Here is a 16,836-nt window from a genome sequence, read left to right as displayed (position 1 = left end):
TTTTTGTCTTTCTAGGCTGACCCTTTCCTACTCCTTTGGTTATTAGAAAGAGCAGGCTTTTCTTGGGGCTTTTTTGTTTGTTTGTTTACACTTCTTGGTGTTTCTGGATTTACCAATTCTTCAGCACCAAGTTTGGATTATATGAGGCAAAAAGAAAACCCAGGAAATTGAACACCATGTCTTTCCTTGAATCCTGAGGTCCCTAGCTGGTATGCCTCCTCCTTTCTGCCTTTCAGAGTTTTGTATTATTTTTACTTACAATGTGCAGAGTTTTTACTTGTCCTTAGTGGAAAAATAGGGAAAAGTACATTAACTTCCCAGAAGTGTAAGCTGCTTCTTTCTAAAAAATCCTTTTATTATCATTTTAATAGAGTCTTGGTGGAAGAGGAACTAAACCTAAGTATTCAGTCCACACCTTTATTACTTCTTAATATTTTATTTCATTTGTATGAATTAGGCAGATTGCATATGTTATTTGCTCAGTGCTTGTATTGTTCATGGCACACAATCACGTGGAAGAGCCTTTGGAAATAATTGAGAGCATGAAGCTTTGCTTGGCTAAGGTTTCTCAAAAAGCTCCAAGCCATAATCAGTTCCTTCTGTGTTGCTCCCAGAAAGATTAGTTTGCTTCTTGGTGAATTTCTTTAGGGTAGTTGATGTAGAAGATGATACTTTAATACTATAAGCTAATTTTTAAGTTTAAATGACCTTTTATTTTATGCCAGGAGGCTACATACTGTAAATCTTTAAATTTAACTTGATTTGTTAAAAATTAATTTAAATATGTTCTCAGGAAAGATATCTTTATATTAGATTATATCAAAGCATTAAAAATTTAAAGAATCACTGAAAGTCTTAAGTTTGTTAATTCAGTTGTGATAGTGTTAGGAATGTTCTAGTGCTTACCCAGATTGCATAGCAGTTAAGGATATGGCTCTGGAGCCAGCTTCAGTGCTTAATGATGACCTTGGGCTGGGTTTCTTCATCCATAAAGTGTGGATGATCACAGTTACACTACTTCATAAAGTGATTGTGATGATGTGAGTTGTTTTTAACTTATTAAAACTAAAAATATTTTTCTATGTTATCATAAAACTTTAAAAATGTCAATTCTATTAGTAACAGCATCTAATACAACTTGAGATTAGACTTAAGAGTTAGGAAACCTGAGTTCCACCCCCAGCTTTCCTGAATAGCTGCTTGACTTTTGCCAAGCAGCCTTGCTTCATCCCTTTCTGCCTTATTTTACTCATTTATAAAAGTACGGTTGAGTTTGAACTGGTTGATCTCTAAGATTCCTTCTCTTTCTTCCATTCATTTTTTGTCTCACTGAATCATAATTGAGCTAGTTATAACACAGTTCATGAGGAGAACACATCTTACAACCAGGAGAAGAAAAAGGATTTGGGTGGGGAGGGCAGGATAATTTTACAGAAACTTTTAAGTGCTGATATATTGAGAATAATTAAGTTTGTTTCACGCAATTCTAATCGAGGGCAAAACTAATGCCTGTGGATGGAAGGGTGGCGCTCTTGGAAAATCATCACTGGATGCTAAAACGTGTGGGTGAATGTTTGATGAGGAACAGGATAAGGTGGCTCATCGAAATGGGCCACCTTAAGTGCTGGATGCTTCCTAACACTGAAAGGACAAAAATCAAGGTCAGACTGACAAATGATAGAGTCAGGTCGAGGTTATTTAATTCTCAGCCAGGGATGGTGCTGGATGACTTCTCTAACTTTCTGGCCTCCCATGGGTAGAAATCATGACATGATGAAGTTGTTAAAATAATCAAGAAAAAACATATTGTAATGTGGCACAGAGGTCACTAACTTTAACTGAATTATAATAATGACAATTCATATAATAAATTCCTTTTTATTTGCAGTTTGTTTTTGGTTGAAGTGCAGACTGAGTACATTTTGTTCTCAGTTTTGAAAATGTTGCTTCTCTTAACTCTTACGTGGTTTTTGATGATTCATGTGGGGAAAGGAGCACTATTACTTTCTTCTTTTTGAATGACCTTTGATTTTTTTTTAATGTCTTTGTTGGAGTATAATTGCTTTACAATGTTGTGTTAGTTTCTGCTGTATAACACAGTGAATCAGCTATACATATACATGTATCCCCACATCTCTTCCTCCTGTGTCTGCCTCCCACCCTCCCTATCCCACCCCTCTAGGTGGTCACAAAGCACAGAGCTGATCTCCCTGTGCTATGCAGCTGTTTCCCACTAGCTATCTGTTTTACATTTGGTAGTGTATATATGTCCATGCCACTCTCTCACTTCGTCCCAGCTTACCCTTCCCCCTCCCCGTGTCCTCAAGTCCATTCTCTACGTCTGCATCTTTATTCCTGTCCTGCCCCTAGGATCTTCAGAACCATTTTTATTTTTAGATTCCATATATATGTGTTAGCATACGGTATTTGAATGCTTGCCACTTTTCTTTTAAGCTAAGCTGGGAACTGTGAGTTTGGGTTCTTAGGTCCTTGAGATATGCAGCTAAATTTGTCATCAACTATGTGGGTGCATTGCCAACTTCTCTGGAGATGTTTACCAGTCTGGGCAATTTTGATAGTATTATCTTCTTACAGTTTCTGCTGTGAGGCAGTCTTTGAAGAAATATATGATATGTGGCAGAGCAAGCCGTTGGGGAGAAAAAGGTATTCTTATTACTTTTATTAAATTATAATGTTCTTGTTTCCAGCTCCTGCGGTAGAATTTTGGTCCAAAGGAACAACTATCTCATCCTGCCTTAGCATCTGGTTGAGGAGGGGGTGTGTGTGTGTGTGTGTGTGTGTGTGTGTGTGTGTGTGTTTCCTAAAATACCTGAGGTCTCCTTTACGCACTCTGTGTCCTGGTCTGCAGCGCTGCTGACATTTGTGTGTGGGTAGTTTGTCGTGGGAGCTGTCTGGTGCAGTTTAGAATGTTTAGCAGCTTTCTTGGCCTCTTCACACTAGATGCCAGTAGCCTCCCGACAGTTCTGGCAACAAGAAATACCTCTAAGACGTTGCCAAAATCCCCTGGGGGGCAAAATCACCCTGGTTGAAAACCACTGACTTACGAATGCCTCTCAGCCAGCCCCCTGCCACAGTTGTGGCCATCCTACTCCCATCTGGTTTCTCCATGTTGCCAGCCTTGGTCACAGCCTCTTCCTCCTAATTGTGCTCTGCTCAGGTAATTAGGTGGAAAGTTGCCAAGTGGAAGGTGGAATCAGTGGGGACTAGGGCTGGAGTCAGGTGTGGCCCTGGGTAGTGGCTGAGCACTGCAACATGCAGATGGGTGTGTTTTTTGGTGGCAGCTAATGATTAGACTTAAAAACAAATGTTCTTTGACATGAAACTGAGCTGACAATGACACCGGTGGTCCTAGCGTACAACACTAATCAGGTATGTGATGTCTTCATGTTGTCTGAAGCCTGCCTTGGGAGTCTGGAGTTTCAAAAGAAAGCTCTTTTCTCCTCAATGTTTTTATTTGAAAGAAGCAAAGAAAAGAGAAACTGCATCTTGGTGAACTTCCTTATTCAATTTAGATTTCATTTTTGAGGTGACTTTAGTAGCTAGAGTCAATAATTTTTTTACGTGTACGAAATGAGGTGGAGGAATTTGTAAATATGAAGCATCAAGTGTTTAATGAGTGCATCTGGGGATGGTGCCACGACCTCAAGAAATGCTCAGAGTGCTGAGGGAGTGAGACAAGGTAATTGCAAGTGATACCACCATGTAAGGAATGGTGGCTCTGTCTTGGGTGGGGGCAGGTGGTGAGGGGTGGGCAAGGAGAGATCTCATAGATAAACTCGAGACTGGAACAGGTGTTCACAGTCCTTGTTTTATTCATTTTCAAACAATCAATTTTCATTATTAGTGCTTTTTTCTAGGCTTTACTGATTGTTTTTTATCTAATCAAGGTCATCCTGAATGCCCATTTTTATAAGTTTTATTCTCTTAACATTCGTTGCATGACATTTTCCATTTTTAGCAACTCTTAAGGACTGCATGTTATGGTTATATCCCAATTTATTTAACCATTTCCCTGTTGCTTAACATATAGCTTATTTTAAAGAACTTTGCTACTGTAAATATCCTTTGATGAGTAACTTTGGGCATACGTTTGAATCCACAGTTCAGATGATTTCTTTTTTTTTTTTTTTTTCCTTGCGGTACACGGGCCTCTCACTGTTGTGGCCTCTCCCGTTGCGGAGCACAGGCTCCGGGTGTGCAGGGTCAGCGGCCATGGCTCACGGGCCCAGCTGCTCCGCGGCACGTGGGATCTTCCCGGACCGGAGCACGAACCCGTGTCCCCTGCATCGGCAGGTGGACTCCCAACCACTGCGCCACCAGGGAAGCCCCAGATGATTTCTTTAGGACAGTGTCATGAACCTGGGTGAAGTGGTATGGATATTTTTAAAGCTCTTGGCTTATATTGGTGAACTGCATTGCTGAAAGTTCCTAATTAACATTCCCACTAGCAGGGTGTTGAGTGGCCATTTTAGGGCATTCTTGCCAATGTTGAGTGTTTTAAAAAAGAAAATAACTGACTTAACAGGTGGAAGACATCTCATTGTTATCTTCCTTTGCCTGTTTAAATTATTAATGAAGTTTATTTTTTGTTTTTACTGTTTTTCTTTTTCCTTTAAAAGTACATTAGCCTCTTTTGCGAATTGGCTGTACATGTTGTTTTCCCATTAATCTTTTGGGGTGTTACTCCTTTTCTTCTGATTCCTTTATAAAATTTATTTATATGTTGAAGGAAGTGACCTTTTCTGTCGTGTTTGGCGAAACACTGTTCCAATTTTATGATTACGTCTTTTGCTTTATGTGTGACTTTTAATTTTGATATGATTTCAAATTTAGAGAAGGATTGTAAGAGTACAAAGAGTTACCATATATCCTTTACTAAGATTCACCAATTGTTATAAATTTACCCCATTAGCTTTATCACTCTCTCTCTATGCATATATAAATGCATTTTTTTCTGATTCATTTGAGTCTACGTTGTGTATACCCTAAGACCTGGGGCATTCTGCTATATGAGCATAGTAAAATTTAATAATACAGTACTGTTGTCTAACTCACAGTTCATATTGCATTTTCAACAGTTGTCCCTATAATGTCCTTTATTGCTCTTGTGTTTTCTCTGTCCAGTGTCCAATCCAGAATCATGCTGAATTTGGTTGTCATGTTTATTTAGTCTCTTTTGATTTGGAATAGTTCCTCAACCTGTCTTTGTCATTCTTGATATTAACATTTTTGAAGACTGTAGACCAGTTTTTTTGGGCTTTTTTCCTAGAATGTCCCTCAATTTGCATTTGTCTGAAGTTTCCGCATGGTTAGAGTCAGGTTATACATTGTAGATGGAATAACACAAAAGTGATTTTTATTGTTCTCAGTGCAAGACAGTTTAGAGCCACCTGACGTTAGTTTGTTCCAGTATTGGTGATAACTTTGGACCCTTGGAGAAGTTGATATTTGCCAGATTTCTCTACTGCCAAGATACAGATTTTCCCTTTGAAGTTAATAACTATTAACACTATATAAATACCCTGTTCCTCATCGAATATTCACCCACACGTTTTAGCATCCAGTGATGATTTTCCAACTCCATACTTCCTTCTGTATTTATTAGTTGGTGTTCTGCTGTAAAGAAGAGCTCCACACCCGTTTATTTATTTAATTATTTATTTGAATTATTCATAGATCTGTTCTTATTTAGTGGCCTATGATTCATTACTCTAATTATTTTGATAATTGTCCCAGACTTAGTCAGTGTGAATCCTTTCAAGCTGGCTTCTGTCTCCTTTTTATATGTCACCATAATTCTTTGAACATTTTTTTGCTTTCTGGTGCAACAAGGTGCTCTGGGCTCATTTTATGTGCCTCAGCCCTCAAATCAGCTTTTCTCCAGGGAGCCTTGTTCCTGTTAGTGGGGAACAAGATCTGGGTGCATGTTGGGTACAACTAGCGTGTCATTACTTCTACTCCCTTTCTGTGGACAGAGCTAAGATATGTTTGTGTGTGTATGTAAGACACATATGCACATGTACAGATATATCTGCATTTTTTACTTATATATTTTAAAAACTGTGATTTTGTATTGATACTACTAATGTTAATCCAACACCACGGGGAGACATTCTGGTGTCCCTCCTTATGTTGAATTTTGTCATGTGCTTTTGCATCTTGCTTACACACAGGGTGTAAAGGTATTCTCCTATGTTTATTTCTAGGAGTTTTATAGTTTTGGCTTTTAGGTTAAAATTAAGAGGTACAAACTTCCAATTGCGAAATAAATGACTCACAGGTATGAAATATACAGTGTGGGGAATATAATCAATAATTATATAATATCTTTGTGTGGTGACAGATGACAGCTACACTTATCATGGTGATCATTTTGAAATGTATAGAAATATTGAATCACTATGTTGGGTACCAGGAACCAACATAGGGTTGTAGGTCAATTATACTTCAAAAACAAGCTCATAGAAAAACTCATAGAAAACAAACTCATAGAAAAAGAGATGAGATTTGTTGCTATTGGAGGCGGGGGCGGGGGGAAATTGGATGAAGATAGTCAAAAGGTACAAACACTCATGTATAAGATAAATAAGTACTAGGGATGTGATGTACAACATGATAAATACAATTAACACTCCTCTGTGTTATATATGAAAGTTGTTAAGAGAGTAAATCCTAAGAGTTCTCATCACACGGGAAAAATATATTTTTCTATTTCTTTAATGTTGTTATCTGTGTGAGATGGTGGATGTTCACTAAACTTATTGTGGTCATCATTTTATGATGTATGTAAGTCAAATCATTATGTTGTACACCTTAAACTTACACAGTGCTGTATGTCAATTATATCTCAATAAGACTGGAAGGAAAAAATAGATGTGTGTACTGAACTAAACTTTTGAAGCTTACTGTCTCATGAAAATTTGCTGCTTTGAAACTGGCTTGGAAAAATAACATATTAAAAATAAAAGTCAGAGCATGGAACTTTTTCTGTTTTGAAGTCAGAAGACTGTTCTTCAAAATAAATGCATCAGAAAATTTAAAAAAAGATCTATGATCCATCTCAAATTATTTTTTGTTCATGAGGTCAGATTAGGGGTTAAAGTTTATCTTTTTTTCTACATGGATATCCAGTTGCTCTAGCACTATTTGTTGAAAAGGATTTCCATTCCTCATTGAATTGCTTTGGTGCCTCTTTTGAAAGTCGGTTGACCATGTAAGTGTGAGTCTATTCCTGGACTCTCTGTTGTGATATGTTTGTCTGTCCTTACGCCAGGACCATACTTTGATGATTACTGTGACTTTATAATAAGTCTTGAAGTGTAAGTCCTTCAACTTATTTTTTTTGAAAATTGTTTTGGCTGTTTTAGATCCTTCGCATTTTCCTACACATTTTAGAATCAAATGGCCAATTTCTGCAAAAACATCTGGTAGGAATATGAATAGAATTCTCATTTGGGCAGAATCAACATCTTTGTAGTAGAGAATTTTCCAAATTACAAACAAGGTGTATGTCTCTGTGCAGTTAGATATTTAATTTCTCTCAGCAGTGTTTTGTAGGTTTCAGTATATGAGATATGCGTGTCTTTCATTAAGATTATTCATAATTAATCTTCTCTTTGACATTAAGATAAATTTTTAAAATTTCACTTTCATTTTGTTGCTATTATGTAGAAATACATTTGGATTTTGTGAAATGACCTTGCATCCTGCAGCCTTGCTAAATTGACTTAGATTAATCTGGCTAGACTAATTTAGATTTCCTAGAAATTTCTATGTTAGTAATTATGTACTCTGTGAAAAGAAACAGTTTTATACCTTCCTTTCCAATTTTTAGGCCTTATGTTTCTTTTCCTTGCAATATTACACTGGCTAGGACCTTCTGTCCAGTTGTTGAATACGAGTGGTAAGAGTGGGCATTCTTGTCTTGCTGCCAATCAAGTGGGGAGGGCCTCAAGATTTCACTATTAAGTATGTTATTTGCTGTAGATTTGTATGATTGAGGAAATTTCTCTGTTTCTAGTGTGCTGAGGGTTTTTATTTTTTAGGCTCAGAATGGATGTTGATTTTTGGCAAGTGCTTTTGTTGCATCTGTTATTATGTTACATGACACTGACTTTGAGATGTTAATCCAACTTTATATTCCTGGGATAAACCCCACTTGGTCATGATATATTACTCTTTTTTAAGTTGCCAGTTTTTCTGTTAGTTCGCCAAGGATGTTTTCATCTGGGTTCATGAACTATGTTCATGATTTGTAGTTTTTTGTAATTTTTTTTGATTTTGTTTATAGGTTTATGCAGAGCATCTAAAATGAGCTGGGAATTGTTCTCTTCCTTATTGTTTGATAGAATTCACCAGTGAAACCATCTGAGCTTTGAGTTTTCTTTTCCCAGAAGGGTATACTAACCAGTTCAATTTGTTTAATAGATATATGGCTATTCAGGTTTTTTAAATTTCAACTTGTGTCAGTTGTGGAAAGTTGTGTTTCTCTTTTTCCATTCTCTTTACTTTAGACCTGTGTCTTTATATTCAAAGTGTATCTCTTGTAGGGTATGGTTGGGTCTTGGTTTTTGTGTTTTTTGTTTTTCTTTCTCCCCATTCTGACAAGCTCTACTTTTTAATTGGAATATTTAGTCCTTTTATATGTAATATATTGAATACTTACTGATACACAGTTGATTCTCATTATTCATGGATTATATATCTGCAAATTTGCCTACTCACTAAAACTTAATTCTGATCCTAATGTCAGTGCTCACAATGCTCTTAAGGTCATTCATGGACATGCACAGAACAGTGAGATTTTGAGTCATCTAGTATGCAGGCTCCCAACTGAGGTTGAAAAGTCAAACTCTGCCTTCTCGTTTCATTTCTCATACTGTAAACATGTGTCCTTTTTGTGATCTATTCAGTGCCATGTTTTTCACATTTTTGTGCTTTTTTGTGTATTATATCACTGTTTAAAACTACCCCTAAGCATAGTGCTGAGGTGCTGTCTAGTGTTCCTAAGTAAAGAAGGCTGTAATGTGCCTTACATAGAAAATAGGCATGTTATTAGATAAACCTCCTTCAGGCAGGAGTTAAAGTGCTGTTGGTCATGAGTTCAGTGTTAATGGATGGACAAAATATATTTGCTAAATAAGGTGTCTTTAAACAGAAACAAACAAAACAACGGTATGTATTGATGGTTGACTAAAGTGTTGTGACCAGAGGCTCCCAGGAACCTAACCTTTTATTTCCCCTAGGAGCAATGGTTCTGTATTCACTAATTCCATGCTCGTGGCAACTTTATAGAACATAACTGTGCACATTGAGAACTGGCTGTAGTTAGGTTTAGATCTTTCTTTTTTTCTTTATGTTACTCTTTTATTCCATTACTCTATTGACTTTTATCGTGTTCCATTTAATAACTTTTTTTTAGTGGTTGCATTTGCAATTGCAGCATGCATCCTTAACTTATTTCCAGTCTTTCCTACTCTTAGAGTTAATATTTTACCGATTCTTTTAAAAAAGAAGCACCTTGCAACAATATAATTCCATTCCCATCACGTTCATTGTGCTATTGTTTTCATATATTTTACATAACCCTTCATTGTACCCTAATGTTACACTTCCTGCATTAAACAGCCGGCAATTGTACCCTAATGTTACACTTCCTGCATTAAACAGCCGGCACCTTCTAAAGAAATTGAGGAGAAAATGATAGTTCTTCTTTTACCCGCATATTTTCCATCTCTGGTACCCTTCATTTCTTTTTGTAGATTCTAGTTTTTATCAGGTGTCATTTGCTGGGAATGAATTTCCTTAGTTTTTGTTTATCTGGACATCTTTATTTTGCTTAATTTTTGGAAAATATTTTTGCTGCATATGGAATTCTTTCAGCATTATAGATGTCATTTCATTGCTTTTTGGCTTCTTTTTTCTGACAGAAAGTGGTCATTCATATTGTTGTTACTGTTATTGTTGTCATTGTTATTATTTCTAGGTGCTTTCAAGATTTCTCTCTTCAATTTTGGTTTTCAGCAGTTTATGATGCTCAGGTGCAGTTCTGTTTATATTGATCCTACTTACGGTTCACTGAGTTTCTTGGATTTATAAGTCAGTGTTTTTCATCAGATTTGGGAGGTTTTTGGCTATTGTACCTTCAAATACTTTTTCTGCTCCAATTTCACTCTCTTCCCCATCTATATCTCCAATTATATATATGTTACTCCCCCCTGCTTGGTATTATCTCACAGGTTTGTGAGAGTGTGTTCATTCTTCTACAATCTTTTTTTTCCTCTGTTTTTCAGCCTGGATAATTTATATTGGTCTGTTTTCCAGTTCTCTAACTCTTTCATCATCTCCAATCTACTATTAAGATCATCCATTAAGTTTTCATTCTTTTCAGTTCTAGGATTTCTGTTTAGTTCTGTTTTCATAATTTTCATTCCTCAGTTGAGATTTCCATTCATTAAGACCATGTTTTCTCAACTTTGTCTCACAGTGGGTAACAGATGAAATGGGCCTATTTATTATTATTAGAGCTATTCCTGTTTTCTTTTGATTAATACTTAATATTTTTAATCCTTTCATTTTCAACTTTTTGTGTTATTATTCATTGCATATGTCTTAAGCAGTATATAAGTGGAGCTGTTTATATTTTATAAAATAATCTTATAATCTGTCTTTTACTTGGCAATTTTAATTAATTTATGTATATTATGATTATTGATGTATTTGCAGTGATGCCTGTTCATTTTCTTTGTATTTTCTGTTTGTACTTTTCTGTGCCCCTTTTTTCTCTTTTCTTGTTTGTTCTCCTTTAAAGAAAATAAAGTTTTTGCAGTTATTTTTTTCTTATGATGCATTTCCTCTGTATTAATGTGGGAGTTTTTTCATGGTTTATTCTTGAAATACTACCATAGACTTCTTTTTTAATTATTATTTTTTTAATTTTAGTGAGTTTTTTTTTATACAGCAGGTTCTTATTAGTTATCTATTTTATACATATTAGTGTATAGATGTCAATCCCAATCTCCCAATTCATCCCACCCCCCCACCCCACTCCCCACCCCCCACTTCCCCCCTTGGTGTCCATACATTTGTTCTCTACATCTGTGTCTCTGTTTCTGCCTTGCAAACTGGTTCATCTGTACCATTTTTCTAGATTCCACATATATGAATTAATATACGATATTTGTTTTTCTCTTTCTGACTTTCTTCACTCTGTATGACAGTCTCTAGGTCCATCCACGTCTCTACAAATGATCCAGTTTTGTTCCTTTTTATGGCTGAGTAATATTCCGTTGTATATATGTACCACATCTTCTTTATCCATTCGTCTGTCGATGGACATTTAGGTTGCTTCCATGACCTGGCTATTGTAAATAGTGCTACAGTGAATATTGGGGTGCATGTGTCTTTTTGAATTATGGTTTTCTCTGGGTATATGCCCAGTAATGGGATTGCTGGGTCATATACCATAGACTTTTAAGTTAACAAAACTGAAAGTTATCAATATCTTAATTGCCCTCCAAGAAATACAAATACTTAAAAATATTTTAACTCTAGTGACCACTCCTCCCTCACTTAAACATTTTGGTTTTTCAGATTTCAATTTTTTTCTTGTTTAAACCCACGAATTGCAAGCTAATATTATTTTTAGCATGAAAATTGTTTGTTTACATTTATTTACTTCCATGTTTACCAGTACTTGTATATCATTTCTTCTGTCATCTCGGATCTCATTTTTGAGATTTTTTTACTTTTCTGTGACATAATTTTTCAGAGTGTCTTTATTGAAAGAATGCTGGCAATAAATTCTCTCTGCTACTTTTTATTCTTTATTTCATCTTCATTCTTAAAGTATAGTTTTGCTGGACATACAATACTAGATGACAGCTACATTTTCTCTGTATTTTGAAGATAATATTCTACTGTCTTCTGGCTTTTGTTGTTACTGGTGAGAATTCTCTAGTCAAATCTAATTGTAATCTGTTCTTTTTCTCTTTGGCTGTTTTGAAATCTTTTCTTTGGCTTTATTTTGCAGTTTACTACAATGCGTCTAGGTGTTCAGTTCTTTTTGTTTATACTAGTTGGTATACATTGTGTTTCTTGAATCTTGATCCAAATTTTTTGTCCATTTTTGAAAATTCTCAGCTCTTATCTCTTCAAATATTGTTTCTGTTATTGGTTATTTCTGCTGATTGTCACTCTTAGAGATATGTTTCTTCGTGTATATGGTAAATTTTGATCTGAGCTTTGTTTTTTTTTTTCAGACTTAATCTGTGAGAGTCCACAGGACCTCAGTTGAAGATGGTTTCCTCATGAGGCCATTTGAATATGAATTCTGCCAGGAAATAGGGTGCACTTTTGTCCTGGATAACATTATCCACTTTTCAGAGTACCAGTACTTAAGTACTCATTACAGGCACATTTTATTCACCTGGCCTTGTGAGGGGAAAGGGGTTCTAGTAATTTCTTGATTGGCTTATCTGTTATCCTCCTGGTTCTAACTTTACCTTCACTCCTCAGTCCTTCTGGAGCTATCCAATGTTGTCAATTCCTCAGCCTTTTGCAGGAGTTCTACAGTGTCATTATCACCCATGCCACTCTCAGTTTTGTGACTAACAGCTGGCTTCCTGTGCTTCCAAATCCTTGAACTTTCATTGTGCTACAGAGTCTTTTTGAGAAGTGTCTTTAACTCTATTTACAACTCCCTTGTTTTATGCAGTGTAGTGTGAATGACAGATACCATGTTCTCCAAGCCACATTGTGTTCTCATGCTCTATGGCTTTCTTTGGATTAAACTCAGGCTGTTGCTTTAGAATGAATCGTGCCCTTCCCCCGTCCCCCCACCTTTTTGAGAGTTCCCAGACTTTTTTGTAAACTGGCCTTTAGCAGGACTGACCCTGCCCATAACCCCAGTCATGTGCAAAATCTCTCTTATCTTTCTTTCCTGGAGTGGTCCCAGTGCAGGCTCAGCTGGGAGTCATGCTTAGGAAGAATAATGTTGTATGTGAGTGATTTTCAAAGTAGTGATTTACTCAGGGTTCATCTTTCTAAAATAAAACCACCAAAGTTAATTGAAACTATAGTAACAGGCAGAAAAGTATCAGTGATACTTTCTCTTATTTGTTAAACACGTATACTATGGTTATTCTTACTAGATTTATTGCTAAATCATTATTATTATTATTATTTTGTAGGCCTGAATTGGCATATTTAACTAAAAGTCTGTGGAATGAGGCTTGGCACCGTGCTTTCCTAACTACCTGATCTAAGGCATCTGTTAGATTGGCACTGTGTACTTACCAGCGGTCTTGCCATCATTATTATGGGGTGGCCAGAGGAGTGGTAAGCCCCTAATGACTGCAGCCACAAAAGGACTACTGCTTCCGTAGTTGGTGCTGCCTCATTTGACCTCCTTTAGCTGTGGGCCTGCCTCTTCTGGCCCCTCACTCCCATTCAGAGTGACTGTGAAGCCACATTCCAGCCCTGTCCTCTGCACAGAGGCTCATATGGATCTTCTGTTCATAGTCATACTTCTGACCTCTCTCATTTCCTTTAAGGACTTTTTTTTTTTAATCTGCTGTTATTGTGCTGGTGATCCATAAAGTTTATTGTGAAAAGAATTATACTTTAAAAGCTGTTGTGGTAGCTAGAGACACATATAGGGTAAAATAGGCAATGGGTAGGAAGTGTTAAGAATAAGCATCTTTTATTTGCTATTGACTTATTTTTTTCTTCCAGTTTTATTGAGATATGATTGACATACAGCACTGTATAAGTTTAAGGTGTACAGCAAAATGATTGACCTACATACATCGTGAAATGATTACTACAGTAAGTTTGGTGAATTTACTGCATTTTTTGTTTAATGGATATAGAGTTTCAGTTTTGCAAATTGAAAACGCTCTGGAGATCTTTTCCCAACAATGTGAATATATTTAACACTACTGAACTGTACATCTAAAAATGGCTAATTTGATAAATTTTGTTACGTGTTTTTTACTACAATAAAAAAAGTGAGCATCTTTTGTGGGATATACATTTAAAAGGTTAAGGGCAGGGTTTTGGATTTTTTTACCTTATTTATTTGTACTTGGTTCTATTTTCTCATCCTTTACCACAACTTGAATTAACAGATTAGAGTTATTGGAGGGTTTACTAGAGCAGAGGAGATGTACAGCAAACTGAAATTTATTCATTTAACATTTATTGAGCAGCTCCTATGTAGCAGGCTCTGTGCTTTTAGTTTATAGTTCAGAGAAGTAAGGGGTATGTGCCGCAGAGGAGAGACAAGTGAAAGAGTACAAGTATTGCCACTTATGCTGAAAGAATTGTAGAAGGGGAAAGTTATGCATACCATGAACATTTTGTCAGTAACTTAAAGCATATAGATATACAGTCATTCATCAAATTTTCAAAACCTAACTATGGAATATTTCAGTTATATACAAAAGTAGAGGAATAATATGATGAGCTACTGTTTGTCCATCCCCCAGCTGGACAGCCTCTTTTGTTTCCTTGTATTCCTTCTCCCACTGCATATTTCAAGCAAATTCTAGTTATCATATAATTTTATCTAAATATTTCAGTACTTTCACTGAAAGGTAAGGGCTGTTTTCTTAGAATTGACCATAGAACTGCTGTCACTCCAAAGTTATTTCATACTATTTTTTTTTCAGTTGATTTGTTTGAATCAGGATCTGATCATAGTCCATCCATACATTACATTCAGTTGATGTGTTTTCTTAAAATTATCTTTTAATCTATAGCTTCCCCTTATTTATCTTCTTTGTTCTTGAAATGTGTCTGCTGAATAAATCTTGTCATTTATCTTGTAGAACTGCCCATACTGTGAACTTTGCTGAATGCATCCCAGTGGTGTCATTTAACATGTTCATCCTCCTACCCCACCGTTAGTTTTAGAGATTTAAGTTCTTTTTTTCTTTTTTGCAAGTATGTTTCATAAACAGTGGTTTCCAACAGCACATAATGTCTGATTGTTGTTTTTTCTTTGTGATATCAGTGGCCACTTATAATTTGCATTATTTAATTGGGGTTTGCACGATGTTGCTGTTCTAGTTTCATCATTCCCTCTTCATTTATTAGCTTTTAGTTTACTTCCATAGAGAAGTTTCTCTTTATCAACTATTTGGTTACCTGGAGGTACAGTTCATACAGGGAAAACAGGTTAAATGACTGATTCTTTTCCTTTGTTTATAACTCTTGGAAGGACCTTAATATCTCCAAAGATGGCCAAATGATTTTTTTCTTTATTTTTAAAAATATTGTTAGGAACACATGAATTTTACACATCTGATTATTTTTTAATAATCAAAAATTTTTAAAAAATAAATTTATGTATTTATTTATTTTTGGCTGCATTTGGTCTTTGTTGTTGGGTCTTAGTTGCTGCGCACAGGCTTTCTCCAATTGCGGTGAGCGGGGGCTACTCTTCATTGTGGTGCGTGGGTTATTTTTTTTCATTGCGTGGCTTCTCTTGTTGCAGAGCTTGGGCTCTAGGTGCGCAGGCTTCAGAAGTTGTGGCACGCGGGCTCTGTAGTTGTGGCTCACGGGCTCTAGAGCGCAGGCTCAGTAGTTGTGGTGCATGGGCTTAGTTGCTCCGCGGCATGTGGGATCTTCCTGGACCAGGGCTCAAACCTGTGTCCCCTGCATTGGCAGGCAGATTCTCAACCACTGCACCGCCAGGGAAGTCCCTCAAGTTGTTTTCTTATGGATGATCAAGTTGTCCCTTCTTTGGCCAGTGAGAGCACCTTCAGGTTGGCTCCTGGGTCCTTTTGATATGAATGCCTTTGATAGCTTCTTGCTTCCTGGTGTGACAAGATGTCCATGCTCATCAACTTGTATATTTCCAGCTGTAGCTCTGGAATAAGCCCTTTCTTCAGTGAGCTGTGGTTCCTTTTAATGGGAAGTTGTATTTAGAGACTGCAGTTTGGATACCACAGGTCAGTTGTTGCTTCTAGGCTTTCAGAGAAAGTACTTCATGAGTTTCATACTGATTTTTCAAACTTAAATTTAGAAATAGAGGATTCTACTGAACTTATTTGATTTCATATTTGCTGAAAATCTTGGTCCATAATAATATTGATACTTATTGATAATAAGTAATGGTACTTATTTATCAGTATTATACTAACAATATGATTACTGAAAACCATTTAAGAATTCAAAAACATTTTCTCCCATCCTTTTTATTCTTAGGATAGTTTCTTCTAGGGATGTACTGTGAAATTGTGTTTTACATTATTTGAAATAATTCCTTTTTGCTTGGTTACACCAGCAGTTCAATAAATATTTAGCTTTGTTTCATTCGCTTTTGAATTTCAGGGATTAAAATTTTTTTTTGATTTTGTTGTTGTTGTTAATAATTATGGAAAACACGTAGATGGTCCCAGAGCCAAGTCTGCAGAACAAGGCAGAATCAAAATGTCTAGCTTCGATCCTTGTCCCCTCCGGTCTATGCCTCTCTCTCCCACACTCCATTTGAAATATATAAGCAAGTGTGTGTGCACGAATGCACACATGTACACATTTGTTTTTGCCTCCCAACACCGTCTTAGATGAATGGCAGCACACTGTATATGATTTTCTTTCCTTGCTTTTTACTCCTTCTGCTGTTTCCTGGAGATCACTCACCACAAGTATGTAGAGACATTCTTTATGCCTTTTTGCAGCTATATCATATTCCACTGTGTGAATGTGCTGTAGTTTATTCAACCAGTCCCATATTAATAGACATTTTGGTTGTCTTTAATCTCTTGCTATTACAGATAGTACTGTATTTAATACCTGGTACGTCTGTAT

The 16,836-nt window shown here is 36.3% G+C and overlaps 1 protein-coding gene across 12 annotated transcripts in view; it reads left to right on the top strand.

The window, feature by feature from the left end:
- The window catches only part of MARCHF8 (membrane associated ring-CH-type finger 8), a 113,952-nt gene that overhangs the window by 13,400 nt on the left and 83,716 nt on the right, over positions 1-16,836 (top strand). For 2 of the 12 annotated variants that reach the window (XM_079900676.1, XM_079900678.1), the window contains exon 2: positions 2,596-2,664. The exons of 8 other annotated variants lie outside the window; for them this stretch is intronic. The gene's annotated coding sequence lies outside the window, so the exon portion shown is untranslated. Of the gene's footprint in view, positions 1-2,595; positions 2,665-4,379; positions 4,393-13,355; positions 13,849-16,836 lie in introns of those variants that run through there. 2 more of the 12 variants (XM_079900681.1, XM_079900682.1) reach the window with 2 other exon arrangements.

Source organism: Stenella coeruleoalba, assembly GCF_951394435.1.
Source record: "Stenella coeruleoalba genome assembly, chromosome: 16".
In the NCBI taxonomy this organism is placed as follows: Eukaryota; Metazoa; Chordata; class Mammalia; order Artiodactyla; family Delphinidae; genus Stenella; species Stenella coeruleoalba.
Note: the sequence above shows the minus strand (reverse complement) of the source record. Positions and strands in the feature narration are given on the sequence as shown.